Source organism: Anastrepha ludens, chromosome 3 (assembly GCF_028408465.1).
Source record: "Anastrepha ludens isolate Willacy chromosome 3, idAnaLude1.1, whole genome shotgun sequence".
NCBI lineage: Eukaryota > Metazoa > Arthropoda > Insecta > Diptera > Tephritidae > Anastrepha > Anastrepha ludens.
The window spans coordinates 87,713,888-87,734,775 of record NC_071499.1 but is presented as its reverse complement, the minus strand read 5'-3'; the positions used below and the strand labels follow the sequence as shown (position 1 = coordinate 87,734,775).

Sequence of the window (20,888 nt, the reverse complement as noted above, 5' to 3'; positions counted from 1 at the left end):
GATGCGGTACCAGCTGGTGGTAGCAGAGGAAGACGAAGATCAGGTGGAGAAGGAATTGGCTTCACTTGGTGTGTCCAACTGGCGCCGGTTAGCACGAGAAAGAAACGACTGACGCACTTTGTTAAACTCGGCCAAAATCGCGTAAGCGGTTATCGCGCCAATTAAGAAGAAGAAGAAGAAAACATATAAGTTCTTAGTGACTAGTGACTAAATATCAATGCAACTTGTTCAAATTAAGAAATAAAGGAACTAAGACTGAAATACAACCTCTTCAATAAATTTACAAATGATGCACTGAACTAGAAAGACAACTGATTTTTAGAAAGTAAAAGTTCAAATTAAACGGAATTCGAGATCGCAATAAATTCGCTTTGGCCCGAGCAATAGGAGCATTGCAGTAAAAACTGGTTTTGAATATCTTGCCTTAAAAAGGCAAGAGCTTGCTCAAGTTCTCACCGGAATAATAACATTAATGCGTTGCAACAGAACAATCAATGTTTCCTCGACCTTCGCATTCAAAAGATTATGATGACGAGAGCTGTAAGAGGGAATTGGGGCAGAATCCTAGGGCGAAATTAAGAAAAATCATTTGCTCCCGTTCAATTCTCCCGACAGAAATTTGTTGATAAAGTCACTAAAGAAAATAAGCATATTCCAACTTAGACCGAACCAACACGTTAAACAGTGATTTAATGTTGTAGGTATCTCTGTTTGAATTATTCTCATAAAACCTAAGATTGGATATGGTTTTAAAGTTGATGTGACTTGAGAAAAAAAAAAATTTGGGGCAAAAAGCACTCCAAGGTCTTCGATCTCAACCACAGGTTGGAGAGCATTAGTAGATATATTGTATTATAAGACGATCATCGAATATTGCAAGATTTGGAGTAAGTAACTCGCAAATTTTTTAAAATATTTAAAGATATTAAAAATTTAACCCCAAACGGCGAGTTCATTGAGATCAGCCTAAAGCCTAAGTATGTCCTCTGAGTTGCTTATTATGCGAAAAATTTCAAGTCGCGTGCTTAATATTCTCCTCACCAGTAAGTATGCAGCAAATTGCTGCCATTGCTTATCATTTCATTTACCGGGTGTCTAAGCACCTCTTAATTGGTTTATGAAATGGATAATTGAAAGCTAAAACTAAGCCTATATCGTGCTAAAACTAGTCGCAAGACATCATGCCCTAAGCTCTCAAAATTCAGACACTTTGGTATTTAATCACACCACATTGGTGTACTCCTAGAATAAACAAGAAAAATGGGGAGTGTACATGAACTGTCAGCGGCTTGTCTAGCAACAAATCGCCTGAAGTACAGTAGTGTTTGTCGCTGGGGGTACTTTGTGTACGATTCTAAGTGTGCGTGCATGAATTGTTACATGAAAATGATGGACGAAGCAACACAGTTAACGCAATTAGTTCAAATTTATCTTTGTGTAAATTAGAATGATTTGCAGGAAGATTCCTTTTTTGAAACTAATGTTCCTCATAAATAAAAAACCATCTGCCGTTCGGAGGCGGCATAAAACTGAAGATGCCTCGATTTGCGGAAACATCAAGAAGCAGGACACATATAGGGGAAGGAGCTCGACCAAATACTCAACGAAGAGTGTAAGCGGAGTAAACCGATTCCTATTTATTTGAGTTTTATGTTGGCTGTGAATGTAATACTAAGCAGCATGAATTTTCATCCGCTAATTGGTTTAATTTTGTTTTGCGAAATTCTTTCAATAAATCGCAAACAAAAAATTTTGTTGTTTGGAATTTAATTTTACTTAAAATTTAAATTATTGTTCTGCTGTCCAAATTGGAAAATACTCTATGCTTATTATAATGATTAATACGTCAGTTCCTATGACAGTGGCTGCACCTTATCAGAACGATTTGGATTTATATTCGGTTAAGGACTGTCTCTTCAGCAGCTATTTTTGGTATATTTTATGATTTTATGCAAACAATAAAAATTAAAAAAAAAGGTCAGCGTGATTCACATTTGTCACATAAAAAGAAGTGGTGTTCTGGACAAACTTCTCTAATACATTTGCCGCATTTAAAGAAATGTTTATAGGCATTCCGCACTTGCGGATATATGTGACCCCTAAAGTGTTGGACGGGATATGATGTACCGCATCATGTCGCGATGATTCTGGTATTTCCGGTAAATGCTGTGGTGGTGGTGGATTTACGCTTATACGAGGTGTGCTCAAATAGTATCGCGAATTTTGAATTTTCGCAGGTTACGTATATTCGAATTTCGATTTTTTGTGGCGATAGTTTGGTACTCATGTCTCTTACTCATGCCGACGAGTTCGTCCATTTTGAATGTTCAGTTAATTGTTGACTTGCACGTGTTTCGGCTCGTCTTCGATTTTTACCTATTCAAAAAGATGGATCAAAGAACCTGTGAAATTTTGTGTTAAAAACGAAATTAAGTGCGCGAATGCATTCCGAATGTTGACTGTGTCATATGCAGAAGCTACTTTGAGCCAAAGCAATGTTTATCGATGGTACAAAACGGACGCCCGAACACTTCAACGACAGACGAAAAAATTGAAGAAGTGAAGAAAATGGTATTGGCCAATCGTCGAATCACCGTTAGTGAAGTTGCTGAGGACCTAGACATATCGATTGGGACGCGCTTTCGAATTTTTTCAATGATTTGGGCATGAGATGGGTCGCCGCAAAATTCGTACCTAAACTGCTCAATTTCGACCAAAAGCAGCATCGCATGAACATTGCTAATGAGAAGTTGAACTCCCTCCGGTGCGACCCAAATTTGCTCCAGAGGGTCAAAACTGTTGAGGAATCGTGGGTTTATGGTTAAGACGTAGAAACCGAAGCTCAATCATCTCTATGGAAGCTGGCGCACGAACTAAGACGGAAAAAAGTGCGGCAAGTTCGGTCGAATGTAAAAGTTGTGCTTACCGTTTTCTTTGATTGCAGGGGCGTTGTGCATCATGAGTTCGTGCTACAGGGTAAAACTGTCAATAAGGAATATCACCCGCAAGTTATACGCAATTTGCCAGAAGCAATCCGCCGGAAACGCCCGGATTTGTGGAAGAACAATAATTGGCTCTTGCATCACGGTAACGCCCCTGGGCCAAAAACAACACATTAATGATACTACAGCCACCGTATTCCCCAGATCTGGCCCCCTGTGACTTTTTCTTGTTCCTGAAATTGAAGAGGCGCATGAAAGGACGACGCTACGCTACGATTGACGAGATGAAGACGGCATCGAAGGAGGAGCTGAACAAGATAAAAAAAAATATTTTTTGAAGTGCTTCGAAGATTGGAAAAAACGTTGGCACAAGTGCATAATATCTCATGGGGATTACTGGGAAGGAGACAGAATAGATATTAATGAGTAAATAAATAAATTTTGAAAAAACACAAAATTCGCGATACTTTTTGAACACACCTCGTACTTATCAAAATTCTTAGAATGATTTTTATGCGTTATGATTAAACTTCCATACATCCTTCTGATGTTATAAGCTATAACTCTCATTGACTATGAGTTTGCTTAATATCAAAAATTATAAAACAGCCCAAAATAAATTTTATTAAAATGTGCGTGTGTATCTAAGATCAGTTCGGACAAAATTCATTCGAAATCCTCGAGTAAAGAAGTAAGGTGGCATGTCATGCCCTTTGTTGCTGAAAACACCTGAAACCATAATAGTGGCTGGAACTATGTGTACTGGACAATAGGAACCTGTGCAGGATTGGAACAGAGCCATCTAACATTTTGCGGTTGGCCTTTTGGTCTTGGTCAAAATTCGTTTCGTCAGGAAAAAATCCTAATATATCTGGTGCTTTAGGGTGTTTAATTTTATTCAAAAGGCGTTCCGAGTGGATAACTCGCTGCTCTCGTGTTTGATCCGACATAAACTGTCTTCTGCGCATAACATAGGATTTATACTGGAGATCTTCATGGACAACTCGTCAGATAAGACTCGCAGAAACATTGAACACCCTCGCAAAGGCTCTCATTGATTTGGAAGGGTTCTCGTCAATGATTGCTTGTAGTTGTTGAGTAAATTCTGTAGGCCGAACATTGTTAGATCATTCCTTGTGTTTTTTGTCCATCGCCACCTGATGCTCCCAATTCACAGCGTACTTTATGAATGAACGAATGGATGCACTTAAAAAAGTTAGAGATTTCTAAGTTGGTGAGATTTGCACATTTAGCGATGATAATGGTATGTCTCTTTATTTCTTAAATTAAGTTGCAGCCCTCCTTGTCTTGGGAAGTTATTGCCACATAGAGTATATGCATGCTCTCAACTACCATATGCACCCTGTATATCGTTGCCGCATGACGAATTCTCCAGGCGTATACTGAGATGGTGGCCCAGAATTCTATTACTGTCCGGGGACATTTTCCTCACTCTATACTTACATTTATTTCTTGACTTTACTTTAAATTTTTTGCTAACAAAGAATCAGCCAGCTTGAAAAGGGTTGCTAACTTATTGCATTTTTCGCTAAATTATAGTACACCTAATAGAACAATTTTTTGGCTTTCAAAAGGAATGTGTTTGCATAGAACATCTCTTTCCCCTTTTCATGTAGCATAACCATTTTTTGTGTAATTCTAAAGGGCGTCTGCTACTTCATAGAAGGTCGTTATTTGCATATATCGGGTGTTTTTTAAGAGCTTAAGCAAACAGAAATTTTGTTGGAGTGATTTTTTTTTATTACAATCTGGTAAAGAATTCCATGGTTTTTGTTTTGAATAGGTTATCTGGCGGCCGCCGTAGCCGAATGGGTTGGTGCGTGACTACCATTTGCAATTCACAGAGAGAACGTCGGTTCGAATCTCGGTGAAAACACCAAATTTAAGGCTTGAAACTGTAGGCCATTTGTGGAACAACATCAAGACGCACACCACACATAGGAGGAGGGGACATCAGAATTCGTTTTAGAGGTATGGTTCCTTCGGCAAAGTTTCTTATTTTGATCCCTAGAATATGATTTTCACAGAGCAATGGGCGATTTTTTTGCCTCCCCACAAATCGACCCGGCCTACTGTACACGGTTGCTTTAAAGCATACCTACACAGGTTCCATCCTGAGAACGACTCGTACTGCCCGCAGTGCCCCGAAGAACAAGAAACGGCGAGGCATATCCTGTTCCATTGCCCGCGGTTCATTAATGAGCGAAATATGCTTGAGGGAGCGTTTGGCGAAAACATAAGGGAGACAAATATTATCCCATATATGTGCGAAAACGAAGAAAACGGGAAAATTACATGTGTAGTGGCCGCAAAAATCATGAAGAACCTTCAATACGCGGAATATTCACGTAGGCCCCTAGAAAGAGCTCCTTAGCACAATGTACAGAACAGAATGACAATAACAGACGATTGAGTAATAAAATACTCACAACGGCCTCCTGACGTACTACTTAACGGTGAAGTTCCAGGAGGACATACCGTAGGACGTGAGGGGGGGCTTAGTTGGGTTAAAGTACCACACCACGGTTTCGGCCAAAGGCTTTTGATGCTTCCCCTCCTCCACAAAAAAAAAAAAAAAAAAAAAGGGGTGTTAAGCCGCACAAACGAGAGAGCCAGTGAACAGGACCATTTCTGGAAAAAAATTTGCCGCCAAATTGATTTTGCAATAAATCGCGATGAGCTGCGCGAACAGATTAATTTAGTTTTTCAAAGCAAATTTCCACAACATGGATGGTTTGTTCTGGCGTTAAACGATTCATGTTGACTCGCCAAACCCTACTGGACAGAAATGCCAACTCAGTTTGCCATTATCAGCTGTTAAACCATAGTTATCGATATCGATAGTTCTCTTGCAGCTGAAAAATCACCCGATATGTTTAGTAAATGCATATACAAATATACAAGGTCCCATGTATATGCAATATTGTATTTCAAGTATTTTTTCATTTTTTTGTCATATCCGTTATGCGCATATTTTTCAGAGAAATTAAATTAAACAAATTTATATACATTAATGTTTCCTAATTACTTTTAATTACGTTTCCTTCCGGCTGTGAGTTGCATGGCAGCACGACTGCGGCAAAAGTCTGAAATTCATAAATTCAGAATTTTTCCGTTCAAGCCTTTTATGCTCTGTGCCAGTGCGGGCACCAACTTCAGCTTCACCTCCAGCACAAACCCATATCCTTTGTTGCTTTGTGATCGTACTCTCGCTTTCCACCCACACTCCCCTTCCCTGCATTCCCTGGCTTTCAAAAGCATGCATGCCTGTCGCAGTATGTCAAATTAGCTCAAGTCAACGGCAACAAACAAGTGGAAGGCTGCGTCCATTCAATGCCTTGTGCTGAGCCAGCAAGCCAGTGCATACTTAGTAAGGCAGGCAATCAAACAAACACTCCTAGAGGCGAGCTGAGTGACTGGGTGAAAGAATGAATGAGCGGACAGTGCTGTTGCCAATGGAATAAATATTTGCCTCTGTGTGCACATGTATGCATGTTGCCATGTATGTCTGTGTGTATGTGCGGATGTTTGTATTTATTTTGCGTATACGCTTTTATTGGCTCTTGCCAACTGGGTGTGTGAGACAAACGCATAAATTATGCAAGCACTTGTCTGAGTTGGTGCCTCTGTGTGAGTAGGTATGTATGAATGTAGAAGGCGGCATGGCTGGGTTTCAAAACCGTAAAACATATGTAGTGCGTATAAATGCATAAAATTTCACTTCAAATGTGTGCTGTCATTGTACATACATAATTTGGTACACGCTTGACACAGGCACGCATTTTGTGTTGTGAAACGCTTTACCTTCAAAACGGGGGGAAGACCTTTAAAAACATAATAAAAACAACATTCACATAAAGGAAAAAAAATAAAGAAAATAAATAAAAAATAAAAGTACAAAAACTAAAATAATGTAAATGTAAATAAAAGTGAACGAACGAACGAACGAATGAATGGCATGTGCACAGTGGCGATAAAACGTATATAAAGAGGAGAGCAGGAAAAAATTGTGAAAGAAAAGAAAAAATGTATATTTGAAGGAAATTATTAGCGCAACGCATTGGGTCAAAAGCGCTAAAGGCAACAACAGCAACAAAGTAATGACAGCGTCAACAACGGCCGCAATATCAACAACCACGACAGCCACGACAACAACAAGACCGCAAATCAACGGCAGTGGCAATGGCAGCGTGCCTTACAAATTAGAGAGCCGCGTCAAGGCAAGGCAAGGCAAGGCAACACAAAAAAATCGCTCATCCGCTATGGTGGCCCAGCTGTTTGGCAGCGTTTACATACATATTTAGACATACATAAATACCTACACATAAATATATACATATACAGAGCGTGAGCCAGCCAAGAGAAAGCAAATACACAGGAGAGTGAAAAGTGCGGCGAATGTAGTGTAGGGAAGTGAAGAAAATGGCAATGACAGGCACGAGGTGGGAGAAAAACCAATGGTTGGAGAAGACAACAAGGATGGTTAAATATATTTATGTATGCAAGCACAGGAGTAGAGCGAGTGAATGGCAGCAACGCAAAATGAGTAACGGCGGAAAGGGAAATAGTGGGTAAACGTACTTATTTAGGGCTGTAAGCGCAGTGAAAGGCAAATATGAGCGTAGTGTATGATGAATACTCGTATAGAAGAAGTCGGGCGTAGTGGGCAATGAAAGCGTTTTCATTTACAGCTAAATAGAGCCCGTGGACAACTTGCTGACCAAGCTAAAATGCGTGGGCAGCACTTTGAGTTGACAATTTATTTTGTATTTTTCCGTTCAGGTTTTTGCTGTTGTGGTATATTTTGTAATTTGTTAAATTTTTCTTCACTTTAGTCATCCAGTAAATGCAATTATAAGCCGATTTTCCACCGCTATTTCGCATAACATGGGTTATTCCACGTAAAGAGGAAAGTCGTGTGACTTTTAAAAGTAGATCAGCTGTTTTCTAAAAGTATTCATGAATAACACTAATTTTGCTCGCACATGATTTTCCATTTAGCAACTGATATATATTAGTCTACTTTAGTCTCATTTTCATTCAAACGCTATGTTTCTGTTTTTGTTTTCCCAGAAAGTGAAATGGTTATTCAATTTGCGAAATATTTTATTAAAAATATATTAGGCCGTTGACCTACGCATAGCCTTCGTTATTTGCTGACAACTATGTGAAAAAAATATAAGTATTCCCAAAAACACACAATGACCCTCTTTATTTGATGTCTAGTTCCCACAGTTTTGTGTTTCATTGTGTGAATTTCTTTTGGCTTTTTACTTTTCTGGGAGAGTGACACTTTGGCGCTTCTCTCTCAGTTTAACATTTTTTTAAGTACTCGATAAAGTCATCTCTCCACATGCAATTCTTATCCGAGTGTCAGAGCTTAAGGTATTACAACAAAGCATTGATTTTGGCATTGCTTAACATTTTTTTTTAGTGTTTATGACTTTATATGTATATATAGATATGCATTTGGTGTTTTAACACATAGCCAATACCCAAACAGATGTCCACTAATATTTGCTTGTTTGTCTGTTCGACTATTTTCAAGTTAAAAACACTTTGAGGTCATTGTCTGGGGGCGGATTGATTCCAATTCTGGATAAAAAGCCTAGACGTGAAGCCTAGAGTCAAGTCTGCCTTCTTTGGTTATATTTCATTGCTATGACCAGTTTGAATTTAAAATATTTTGCCTAAGTGTTTTTAGAATAAATGCAAAAAAGAGTTAAAACACATATCGGAGCGGAATATGTTGATAAGGTGTGTATAGTAAAATTTTACGTGGAATAATTTTGTGGAATATTTTAAGCCATTAGCTTTCTCACGAAAAGGTCGTTTTGGCGCCGTTTTCAGAGAGTCCGAATAAAAGGGCATTTTAATAGTCGCTAAAGGGTTGACATGTTCTACAAAATTATTTGCTATAAAATTTCGCGGGAACTATTGTGCATCCAAAAATGCTATATAGTATTTTCGGTACTACTGAACCTATATTAATGGAACTTTCACTAAATTGGTTATTTCCATTATCCTCAATTGAAGCTGGCATTAAAATATTTTAAGAAATCATATTTATCGCCTGAATTGTTTGCTCTTAAGATATTTGTATGTTTTTCCAAGAATAATGCCGGTTTGGATACCTGAAATTTAGAGCAATTAAAAATGTCAAAGCTTTGTAGGCACTAAGAAGACCCTTCCGCTTCTTATAGCCGGCATGAAGTAAGATTCTGTATACTAAAAAATATATTAGCCATTAAATGTCACACCTTTCTGTAAATGAAATTGTTCTCACAAAGCGTGGCTGCCTTAGAATGGGTACAGCGAAAAACTGAATAGCTAAACTCGAATTTCAAATCAATTGATATCGCTGAAAGAGTGTCTTATCTTCTATATATATACAAATTCAGCCGTTTTTCGCGTTGTGATGAACTTTACGGAGAATGGCTCAACCGATTTTAACCAAATTTTGCCACATTGGAGAGACACATGTGGAGAAGGTTTGTGTTTTGAAATTTTAAGAATCGGATACCAGGGTCTCGAGAAATAGGCCAAAACGTGGACCCGGGTAACCCTAGGATGTGTTTGTACAATATGGGTAGCAAATGGAAGCTGTTGATGATTCCTATAGTATAGAGTATTTTTCATACCGTTTAGGGTCTCGAGATATAGGCCAAAACGTATAAGTCACAAAATAATGGCCGAGCATGAATTAAATGATGAAACAAGAAAAAAACAAAGAACACTTTTCATTTATATTTTTCTTTCACCCAGCGAAGCGGGTGAGGGTCCGCTAGTTAAATCTAAAAAAAGGGAAAACGTGCATGCGTGTAGGAAGAAAATACTCTACTTAGGAAGAAAATACTCCAAATATGAGTAGAATTTTTGACACTTGGCTCCACTCGATATGAAAATAGAGGCCCAAATTTATATTATTGCTAAGAAATTTTCAGCATTTTACTACCAAAATTAATTATCAAAACAATTTAGCACATAAATTTAATCATTTTTATTAGCTTGGCATTTGTGCGTGAAATGTTATCACTCTGGAGTTAGTTGAGTTATCCCTGCTTGACATTCTCTGATTTGCCAAATTTCTCAGATGTGAAATGGCCCAAGGCGATAATTAACTGGAATTTTAAAATATTCCGCTACGAGAATTAATTAAACCGAAAAGCAGCGAACAAGTTGAAATCTAACTGGTTTATGCGAATTATATTTTCTACCTCTAGGCTTTACAAAAATTACTTACAAATTTACTAAAAGTAATGACTAAATTCTAGGAACTTAAAATATGTGATTCGTAATAGCTGTGGCTGTTGTTGTTACTCTATTGGTTTTGTCTAGTGAACACTAGCAGTTGAGTCCAAAAACTGCAAGCGTTGCTAGTTATCGTAGGGGTGTAGTTAGCGTGGGTGGCATCGTTGTGTTCTCTTCAGTTGAGATGCAAATTTAAAACCCATCGCATGTGCGTAACTAAGGGGGAAGGGTGTTTTGCGGTTTATTGGGAAATGGTTGAAAAGCAGTTCTAGTTTATTCGCAATCTTAAAATTATATTTTCAAAGCTTACAAGATGTGCTCCTGGCTTTTAAGCACCCTTTCCCGGTAATACCTCGAGTCTTGACGATAATGCAACACTAAATTTAAAGCAACAGGTCATATTTTTTATAGTGATGGCTTAGAAGGGTGTTTTTAAGTAGTTCATTTAAAATATTGTAAATTTTTGGTAAAAGAGAATAATAATTAATAATTTGCAAAATGAAGTTGGAAAAAAACCCAAAAACAGTTTTTAAAGCCATTGAACTGTGCGTAAGAAGTATAATTTATTAACTATTCTAGCAACTCTCCCCAGGCATAGAGAGAATGCCTGGAAACATATTTAAGAAGTAAGATGCCACAAGAGTGGTTTGATTTGGAAGCACATCTTTATATATATAGTGGCTTAACTTTTAGAAAAATGTACGGAAAACAAGCGACGAATCGAAATCATATTTTAGTAGTAGTAGCAGTAGTAGTATTTAATTTATTTTATAATGTTTATAATGCAGTGAATATTATGTAATGTTTCACAACAGGTAGAACAAAATTGAAAATAAATAAAAACAATTATGGCAATAATTTTTAAGATTGTGTGCCATATAAATATCAAAAACGTGGTAGCCAATTTAAGAAAATTCGTATAGGATCAAGTCCCTGTGTTTAACACTATCAGATATATATTTGAATAGCGCATAATAGTTGCGTCCCTCTAAGAGGGTTATCACTTGTGCTGAATCTAAAATTTTTCCCTTAAATAAAGTGAACTGATTTTTTTGTAAATCGGGCAAGCGCCAATAAAGAGATATACGTGTGCTTTCGGCCTCGCCAAGGTTGCGTACTGGGCAGTTCATGGAGGAAGTATTTTTAAAAGTTTTTGCGTTAAGATTGAGGAGGCCGCCTCTTGCTCAAAAAATCAACATCATATTGTAATAAAATCAAATTCATTTTTTTTTATTTGTATGCGACGAAACGTCTTTATTTGATCCATTGTGATTTAGTTTTAATTTGTTTTCATTAAACATTTTTTGTTTTTCATTATTCATGTTTTCTTTGAACAATGAAGATCTCTTTGATATCCTTTTATGTGTCTGTATATGTATACTTATTTTAGAGTTGTTCTCAATTCTTATGTAGAAAGTTTTGTAAGAAACTCTATAAATATTTACTTATTTTAAATATTTATATTCACAAGTGGATTTTATACAAAACCCCTCCACTTTTGTTATAATTGCCTGCGTAACTTACCTTGGTAAACTTAAGGGTCATATAAGGTCAAAAAAATCAATTTTTTTTTGTTCGTTTTAAGCGATTCCTAATATATTTGAGAATATTCACACAAAGTTACAGAGCCTAATTCTCAATATTTCCGTAGATACAAAGCCAAAGGTAGGCGAGCGTTAGCTAGTTACGCTGTGACCGGACAGCTGTAGTACAAACATTATCTTCTTTTCTCGACTTTTCATTTTTATGATTTCTTTGAATTGGCGTAATGAAACTTTTGAAATGAATCATAACTTGTTCCCTTCAGTATTGAATTCTCTTCTATTTGAACTAATAACAAAATAGAAAAAAAAAGAATTTTCAAGATTTTTATACCAAGTTGAAGTGAATTTTTTTTTATAGAAAGGCATTTTTTTCTTTAAAACCTCCAAAAAGTTGAAATTTTGGAATTTCTCTCAGTTTTCTTAGTTCATCTAGAATAAAAAATCATGATAATTAGAAATCCATTTGAATTTTTTGCTTTAGATAATAACTACGAGCTGTATCTTGTACGCCAGTTGGAAACTCCAGCGTTGCAGCGCTCTACTAATTTCTATGTTAAACACTTTTTCCAACTTATTTTAACCAGTACAAACATTTTTTATACTTTTTACGTATTCATTAAAAGATAGAAAAAACTTTGCAGTGCTAAATTAACCTTTTCTTAAAAAAAAAATCGCAAAGAGATGCAATTTTTAGACCTCATTAACCAGGCTTCCCCCTTAAGTGCATTGAACTAGTCACGCGTCTTAGAGCAAACAAACAAAACCATATCACCGAAGGCGTTCAAACATCAGTCAAAATACGCTTTCAACAATTTTGAACAAAGTTCTTCTTAACCTAAAGGCTCAAATAATACCTCTACGCATAAAATTTATACAAAATATCTTAAACAACGTCATACATTTGTTTCATGCCTTCATATTTGTGCATACATACATATTATAGTATATATCTACTACGATTACATAAAAAAGGGGATGCATTGCACAAGGCGCAAAATTAACCAATCATTTTTTTTTTGAGAAACTTGCTTAACTTAACTTGCTGAAATAAAAAACATGATTTTTATTGATAGAAATTCTATTTTGACCTCTACTTCTTCATTGCTGATCTATTTGTATACTGCAGCTGCCTAGTTCGCAAGAGTTAAATAGGAGTGACGTACGACACCATTTGCAAAAATTATAATTAATGGGCACAATTCAGTCCATAATTGAACCCATTGAGATACCACATGACTCACGTCACTCAGATCTTCATAAAAATCTAAACCCATTAATTGCCTTCTCCTGAGTCAGAGGTGCTTTGATTTTTTGATTATTCTTCATCCCTGCAGATTCTACAAAGTAAATTGTGGGTGATTTTCAGCTGTTCCTAATGTCTCCCGATACTGGTGTGAATTGCAAGTGATCGCATAGATCTGAATAATTACGACGCCTAGTTGTAGGAGTTCTTGCAAGCGTCTTATGTGCTATACTGGTACATTGAGTTTACATTTGTAGCTTTCTTAAGCGTGCATCTTTGCGAAAAAATTCCAGAAGTGTTCTCTCTTGCAATCTTTTCTGCGGTATTCGAACAGACAACAAACTCCAAAACCCCACTTTTTAGGGTTCTGCGGCAGTAAGTCTCAGTTTTGGAGTGTTTTGTAATGGTGTCAAGTGTCTGCTTATCTTTTTAGAAGTATGTCGACAAAGCCAATTTCGTTTGAAAGATACTTTAATGTCGCAACTCTTTTAAGTTGGATTAAGAAGAGCAAACGTTTTTGCTAGCGACTTGGTATCATACTTTTTCAAATGTATGCATAAGTACTTTGATTATTGAAAACACTTTGGAAGCGTAACTAGTTTTAGTTCATTGCGTGAAAAATCTGTGAGAATGCCGAAGGCTTCGATGAAGGAATGTTAAGACGAATTTAGAAATATTTTTACAAATGGAGAGTGAAACGGAGAACATGAACAAAAAGGATGACCCTTTCATAGTGCAAAGATTTTAAGTTAATTAATAAACGCTCTCTACTATATAATTGTGGATAGATAAAAATTGGTACAAACAAGTGAACAGTGATTTAAAATTGAACGAATAACGAACGTAAAGCCAGAATTGAAATGACGAATAAAATTTAGCAATTGTGTGTTATAATGGCGAATCAATAAAAATTTAGCATTAAATATGTTTGAACAGCCTCACTTCATGGAATCGAATTCTTCGAAAGTGAATACTGGCGCAACCGTTTCAGTGAATGGTATACTGTTCCGAGAGATAATAATTGACTTTCTTTTGCCTGATTGCTTAACTTGAGTTATCTTTAAGAACAAGGGTTATTTTCTCAGAATTCAAACATGTGTAGTTTCTCACAGCATTTAAGGCCTAAGAAGATTGATAAATCTGTGGTTTGCACATTCCTGATCCGTCCGATTAAAAATTTCGTCGCTTGGATCAGAAAAAAGCCGAGCTGAGAGAGAAGAGAGATATAGAGATAAAGGGAAATTGCTCTGTGTTATCTTCTCGCTCACGGTAGGGGACTGGTTGTCGTTTTTGCCTGAGGTGGCAATGTATTGCTACTCTAGATGAGTGCCGTATTAAATGCTTCTGGAGTTTATATTCGCATTTAGCTTGATACACAATTCCCGGCCTATTCGAGAAGAAATTAGTTTATCTACAGACTTTTAAACAACACTAGTTATCTCTGTGAGTTTTGTTCGGAAATTCCTGATCGGTCTCTGCCAAACTTGGATCTATAACCATCTCTTATTCCATTGGTATACCCGCAGACTCGTAGTTTGTTAATCAATCATCCAGTTCATTTGCATGAACACCAAGACTGTCATACTTGGCACATAAGTTCAGGCACATTCTGTGTTGCAGCTGTCAAAAGGATGTATGATATGTTAAGAGTTAAGTTTCACGGAAAAGGTCATAAATTGGGATGGTCGTGAATATTGAAATCCAATGACAGCATCTGATGTTCACGAATGCATTATTTCCTGAAAATTGCTTGTACACAGGTTATGTTAGGCTGTCTACATCATTTATACCAGAGGTGCATGTGGCTTTAAAAATAAATTTAAAAAAGTAGTAAAGCTGTGGAGGCGTAATGGTAAAAAATTTACCAAAAAGCAAAGGATGATGAGATTGGGGTTTTTTTACCAATCACGTTTGACTACTGTAAAACTAAATACATTTTTTTAGCATTCATTGACATTTCATCACGGAAAGATTCACGCCTCAACAGCGTTTACAAATCGTACAATTGTATTACGAAAATCGACGCTCTGTGAAAAGTATTTATCGCGTGCTCAGGTCAACTTATGGTGTTCAGCGATGAGGCCAATTTTTGGCTTAATGGCTACGCCAATAAGCAAAATTGCAATATTTGGGCTGAAGAGCAACTCGAAGCCATTCAAGAATAGCCTTTACATCCATTGAACATAACCGTTTGGTGCGACCTATGGGCTGGAGGAATCATCGGCCCATATTTCTTCAAAGACGTGGCTGGCGCCAATGTAACATTGAATGGCGAACGTTACCGCGCCATGATAAACGACTTTTTGATGCCGAAAATTAATGCCCGTGATCTCCATAATATTTGGTTCCAAGAGGACGGTGCTGCTTCCCAAACCGCCTGTGGAACAATGGATTTTCTGCGTCGTCGTTTCGGTGAGCAATTTATCTCTCGTGTCGGACCAGTGGATCTGCCACCAAGATCATGTGATAGTATACTTTATGGACTTTTATTTGTGGGTGGTATTTAAAGTCTAAATGCTTTGTGGATAAACCAGCTTCGATTGAGACATTGGAAGCCAACATTACTAAAGATATTCACGAGGATGGCTAAATTGCGGCGCAGTTATGGCCAACATTCAAAAGGGATTACATTTAATATAATAAAATAAATGTCGTATCTACACTGAAATAATGCCCAATCAGTTTGAGTTTTCGCTTACTTCAATTTAATATCGGATACACCTAGACTGATCACCCTTTATTTAGAATCCATTTATTAACTATTAATTATATGGTTAAGTAACAGTAATGCATATCTAAATCCCGGGATCCCAAGAATGTTACAATGAGGCTCCGAAAATTCCGAAAAATTGGCATTCCAATAGGATGAGCAGTTTCAGGAATCCGACTTTGAAACTTACTGAACCTAGTCTATCATACAGCTCCAGATGTATGTTCTTAAACAGAAAAGCTCTGAATAGCTGAAGGGCATTTTTGGTATGGCGTTTTTTGCGGCTAATATTATATTTCAGGAGGTCATATTGACTCGGCTGCGCTAGCTGGAAAAATAAGCTTCAATGTTCCTTCATACGGTCTGTGGCATGTGAGCATCTTTTGCATTCCGAGAGCTAAATCTTATTACAAATATTTATATACTCTAAATGAACCTATAAATATAACTTTGGCTAAATTAAAGGAATTCCCCTGTATGGATTTCTCGTTTCCAATTTCTATTTAACTCTATTTTGATGCAATCGGTTTAAGTAACTTATGTTATGTCTTCTCAGATAGTTAAAATTGTTATATTTATTGACTAATAATAAATAAATAGATAAAGCACTACCTTCCTTCCTGCAATAGCATTAGTAACCAGTGCCTCCAAAATCAAGAAGATATAATTGAATCCTCTTAAGTGTTTGTCTGCCCTATGTCCCAACCTGGGACTCTATGAATTGCTGGTGATGAAGGCTACGTAGTGAATAATTTAAAGGATTTATTCACAATGGACTATGAAATATATGGCATACCACTTCATTTACAATAAGCCATGCATGCGAATGGAGGTTGTACTCATACTTTCCAATAAATGCTCCTTCATATTATACTACAGCATTTTATTGCAGATCAAGCAAATCGCCTATTGCCATCGATATACGAGTATTCCTATAGAATGTGCTTGGAAATTATAAATGCTGCCTAGTAATAGTGTTTAGCCTAATAAATACCTTACCGCATTATATGCTCAAGTTTTATTTGCTTGCGCATTATTTATCAGACTTGAATTATAACCCTCGGAGATGGAGTGTTAATCTAGTTGATGCCATGAACTTAAGAGCAGAGCGCACTTTCGAGCTATGCGGCTAAACATTAATTCCTTTGAAGCTCAATAAATAAACAGAAGTGTAGTCATCACTTCTCTACTCCACAACCGGTACGAGTTGTCCCAAGAGAGGCAGCTATTTTCGTTTAAAATATAATAAAAAAAAGATAAACCAGAAATCTTATAAAAACTAAATTGAATAGCATAGAATATAATAACAAAAATAGGAAAATGTTTTGAGTGGTTATCAGCCAGACTTTTGGCATACTTCATTTTTTTATTTTTCGTTTTTTCGCTTTGTTGTTCAAAAATAATACTACCTAGTTAGAGATAAATTCGCGAAAATATTTACTAAATCCCTTTTGAAAAACCTCATATTCGTTTTCTTTTATCTCTTTGGAATAGCCCATAATAAACTTTAACTTTTAACTTTTCTGAAGCTAAAAAAACATATATACTTATAAATGTATGTATGTATGTATGTATGTATGTACATGCATGTGCACATATAATTTTTTCTGCTTGGGTTTTTAAATTTTCCTTTTTTCCATTCTATATCTCATTATTTTTGTTCTGCTTTTATTCTTGCGCCTGGCACTTGAACTAAATATTTCAACGTCTGCTGTTATATGCGACGGTGATTTAATTTTTCATTCTTTTTGGCACAGATTAAAAGTGGTGGCGGCTGCGAATGTTGTCGTTGTTAGTGTACACGTACATTTTCGCATCGAATTTTCCCCACTAAGTTTGTTAATTTATGATGAGAAATTATCTTTTATTTTATTTTTTGTGATTTTTTTATTTTTTTGCAATTTTTTGTGCTGCGTTTGCATTTTTTCGGGACCGACTCTTAAGTAGCATTTGTTTTTTTTTGTGGAGACTATTCACGTTTTTATATGTATGGAAGTTTTTTGTTGTTGTTTCTTTGTTTTTTTGTTCTACCTCTTATTAAACTTAGTTAATTTTCCTCTTACAAGGGCGAATTTCCAGTAAATTATAAAGTGTTTTCGTTTTCCCTTTATTGGTGTGTTTGTGTTTTTTTTTCGTAATTTCTTTTCGAATTGTCAACTAAAGCGAAAGTGGACGCATACACAGCCAAAATCCCCCGAAAAAGAAAAATGAAAAATAATTACATGAAAACAAACTTGCAGCACGTTCGAGGCAACGAACCAGACGGCACTTGTGTTGTTGGTGTTGTTGTTGTTTTAGTTGAAGAGAATGATGTAAATGAGTTTTTATAATTATTTGTAAGCAACAATATGCAAGCACACAAACACACCTACACCAAGGCACTTCTGAAAACATGCTCGAGCGTATTCTCTATGGACATATAACGGGTATTTTTTCGAGACTGAATTCTTGTGCTCTCTTTATTAGCTGGCGAGGTTTATTTGGTATTTATTTTGTGAATAGTTTCGAGCAGCTGGCGCTACCCAGAAGACTATCCGTTTGGCTGAATTTCTCCCTGCAGAGCAACTAATGGCTGAATGACTTGGCGGGCGAAAACCCCCGAAAAAGGTAGTTCACATAATTTTGGTGGCTGCTAGCCCACCTCAATTCTGGCTGAACAAAAGGCTGCACCAATAAAGTTTTGGCTTCATGCACTGTATGCCTTATTGAATAAACTTACTGGAGTTGTTTAAGTAGCATTTCTGTAGGGGAATGGAATTGACTTGGGGAACCAAACAGTAGCAAATCATTTACCTGTAGCGCACAGCGCCGAAGGTAACTTTTGAAAAAGTAGGGGAAAAAAGCCCGCGGCATGCAAACCATACTAAATCATCAATGCATCAAATGAATCGCCTGTGGATTCAGCATCATCATAATTTCCTAGAGTTCGAATGTGGAACATAGGGCCACCGCCTGTGGATTAGTGTCACTTTAAACATGACAATTTTACATAACGGCTGTCGAAAACTGGACTCAAGGCTTTGTGAAATTTGCTTATCGTTCATGGCTTTTTGAAATTGTTGCAATATTCAAAATGGCGCAAAATTAATCATCTTATCGGACGGTTTATAAATTTTATAAATGACCTCGTACATCAATCATATTTAATAGCAAGCAATAGAGCACCCAAAGGTCAAAATAAAGATTTCCATCACTCAATTTTCTTTCATTTATTAAACGCGGTTTTCAAAAATCAAATGGATGATTAATTAATAAAAAAGAAAAAAAAAATAAAAAAATATTAAAAAAGTTTGTATAAACGCAATAACTAGTTTGGGTGGAAATCCTTTATATGGCTACCTTCTAGAGTGATTTGAACAGAAGTGCGAAAAATTTTTTTATTTTTTTTTTGGGGCATCTGGCTTGATAGAAATAGAAAATATTTTTAAAATTTCTTCATACACTCGTATATAAATGACACTTATGTATATCCTATGTGATGTGCGTCTTGGTGTTTTTCCAAAAATGTAAAGACCCACCTCCGAACGGCAGATGGTTTTTAATGAGGAGATTTTTGATGACAGAAATTCACTCGTACGTTTTGACATAGTCTGTTAAATTGCGAAAACACATTATCTATTATTTTGCTATTTTGTCCCCATAGTGGCTTTCGAACCTAGGCATTTCCGCGTAGTTGTGACGCTTGGTAGTCGAATGGCTTGGTATTCGGATACGGCGGTCGTCGCCACTCGATATTTCGATGCATCTAAGAAAAACACCCGTTATATGCCCGCAAGTGTGCGAGCGCGAGCAGCAAGAATTTCGCCAAAAACATTGAAAACAGTGAAGGGAAAATCAAAAGATACGTATAGTTTTGTGTGCGCACTGACTCTTTCCAAAGATATTTTTAAAAGTTGCAAGACACGAATAAACATAACTGAATATCTGAGAGTGCCACAATTGAAAGGTTTGTAAATAACATAATACATACATATGTACATGTGCACACACATATGCATGTATAAGTGTATATGTCCATATGTATGCTCATTGCAAGGAGGAGGGCAAGCGGTGCGCTGTGTATTTAGGATTCGTCGGAGCGCGTTATGTTTCGTGCGTGTAGCCTTGATTTCATTCAGAAGCATTCAATTTACAGTTGCATACGTAATTGTGTGAGTGTGTATTGTAGAAAATAAAAAAATACCCTTTCTCTAGCATGAAAATAGAAAAAATCAAATGCTTAAAAGCTTTTTGTAAGATCCTTCACCAGCTTTCCTCCTTCACACTTCTACTCCCACTTCACTTGCTGGTCGTTCACACCAGCGATTTTTCGCAAATTTCACACACAAACTTATATTTCTTTATCTTCGTTAAAGCAGCATTGCCGCTACCGCCACCGCCTCGCCACTACTTCATTACCGTTAAAAAATTTAGTGAACACATTAAAATTCTATAGGCGAAGTGGCCGCTGCCACCATTGCGAGTGCATGGAACCACTTAGCGTCGTTCCGCGCCATACACACAAACACACGCACCCGAATTAACGTACGAGCATGCACAGACACCTCGACGTAGATGGTTCGCGTTTACGTGCATACACACAATGGAATCAATGAAAATCTACTCTGAAGCACATTTATTTCTATAAATATTTTTTTTTGTTGGTTTTTCTTGCAACAAATCAGCTGCGTTTTTAGAGATTTTTTTTCTTCGTTTCAAACACTCTTCAACTGCAATCGTTTCTTTGTGTATTTCTTTGGGTATTTTCTTTAAAACAACACACCAAACACACGCACACATATATGCGCACACGATTATTTGCGCTTTTGCAGAAAATTTGTTTCGAACGCCAAGCTAATCCACGACAGACTGACAGCAAGCAATGTGATGGCCGAAAGCATAGCCACAGCCATAGCCAAGTGGGCACATTATTTAAAAGCTATGGTGAAAAAATGATGCTTTTTTTTTGAGATGCTGCGACGCGCTATCGTTCATTTCCCAGTATTTTCCACGTGAGTGAGGAAAATCTACTAGTGAGCGAGAGTGATAGTATCAAATGTGAAACTGAGAGAGCATTTTGATTTGTATGTAATATATTGCGAGTGCCACCCTCCTTCTTATGCTCCCTTTAGCCTACCTTAGGGCTGCGCGATTTTTTCTTTTGTTTCATCTTGTTTCCGCTTTGGAATTTATAAAGC

The 20,888-nt window shown here is 36.8% G+C and overlaps 1 protein-coding gene across 5 annotated transcripts in view; it reads right to left on the bottom strand.

The window, feature by feature from the left end:
* LOC128858401 (uncharacterized) overlaps positions 1-20,543 on the bottom strand; it is a 122,097-nt gene extending 101,554 nt beyond the window's left edge. For 3 of the 5 annotated variants that reach the window (XM_054094652.1, XM_054094654.1, XM_054094658.1), the window contains exon 1: positions 19,895-20,543. The gene's annotated coding sequence lies outside the window, so the exon portion shown is untranslated. The remainder of the gene's footprint in view (positions 1-19,894) is intronic. The other 2 variants (XM_054094653.1, XM_054094655.1) reach the window with 1 other exon arrangement.
* Between the last annotated feature and the right edge of the window lie 345 nt (positions 20,544-20,888).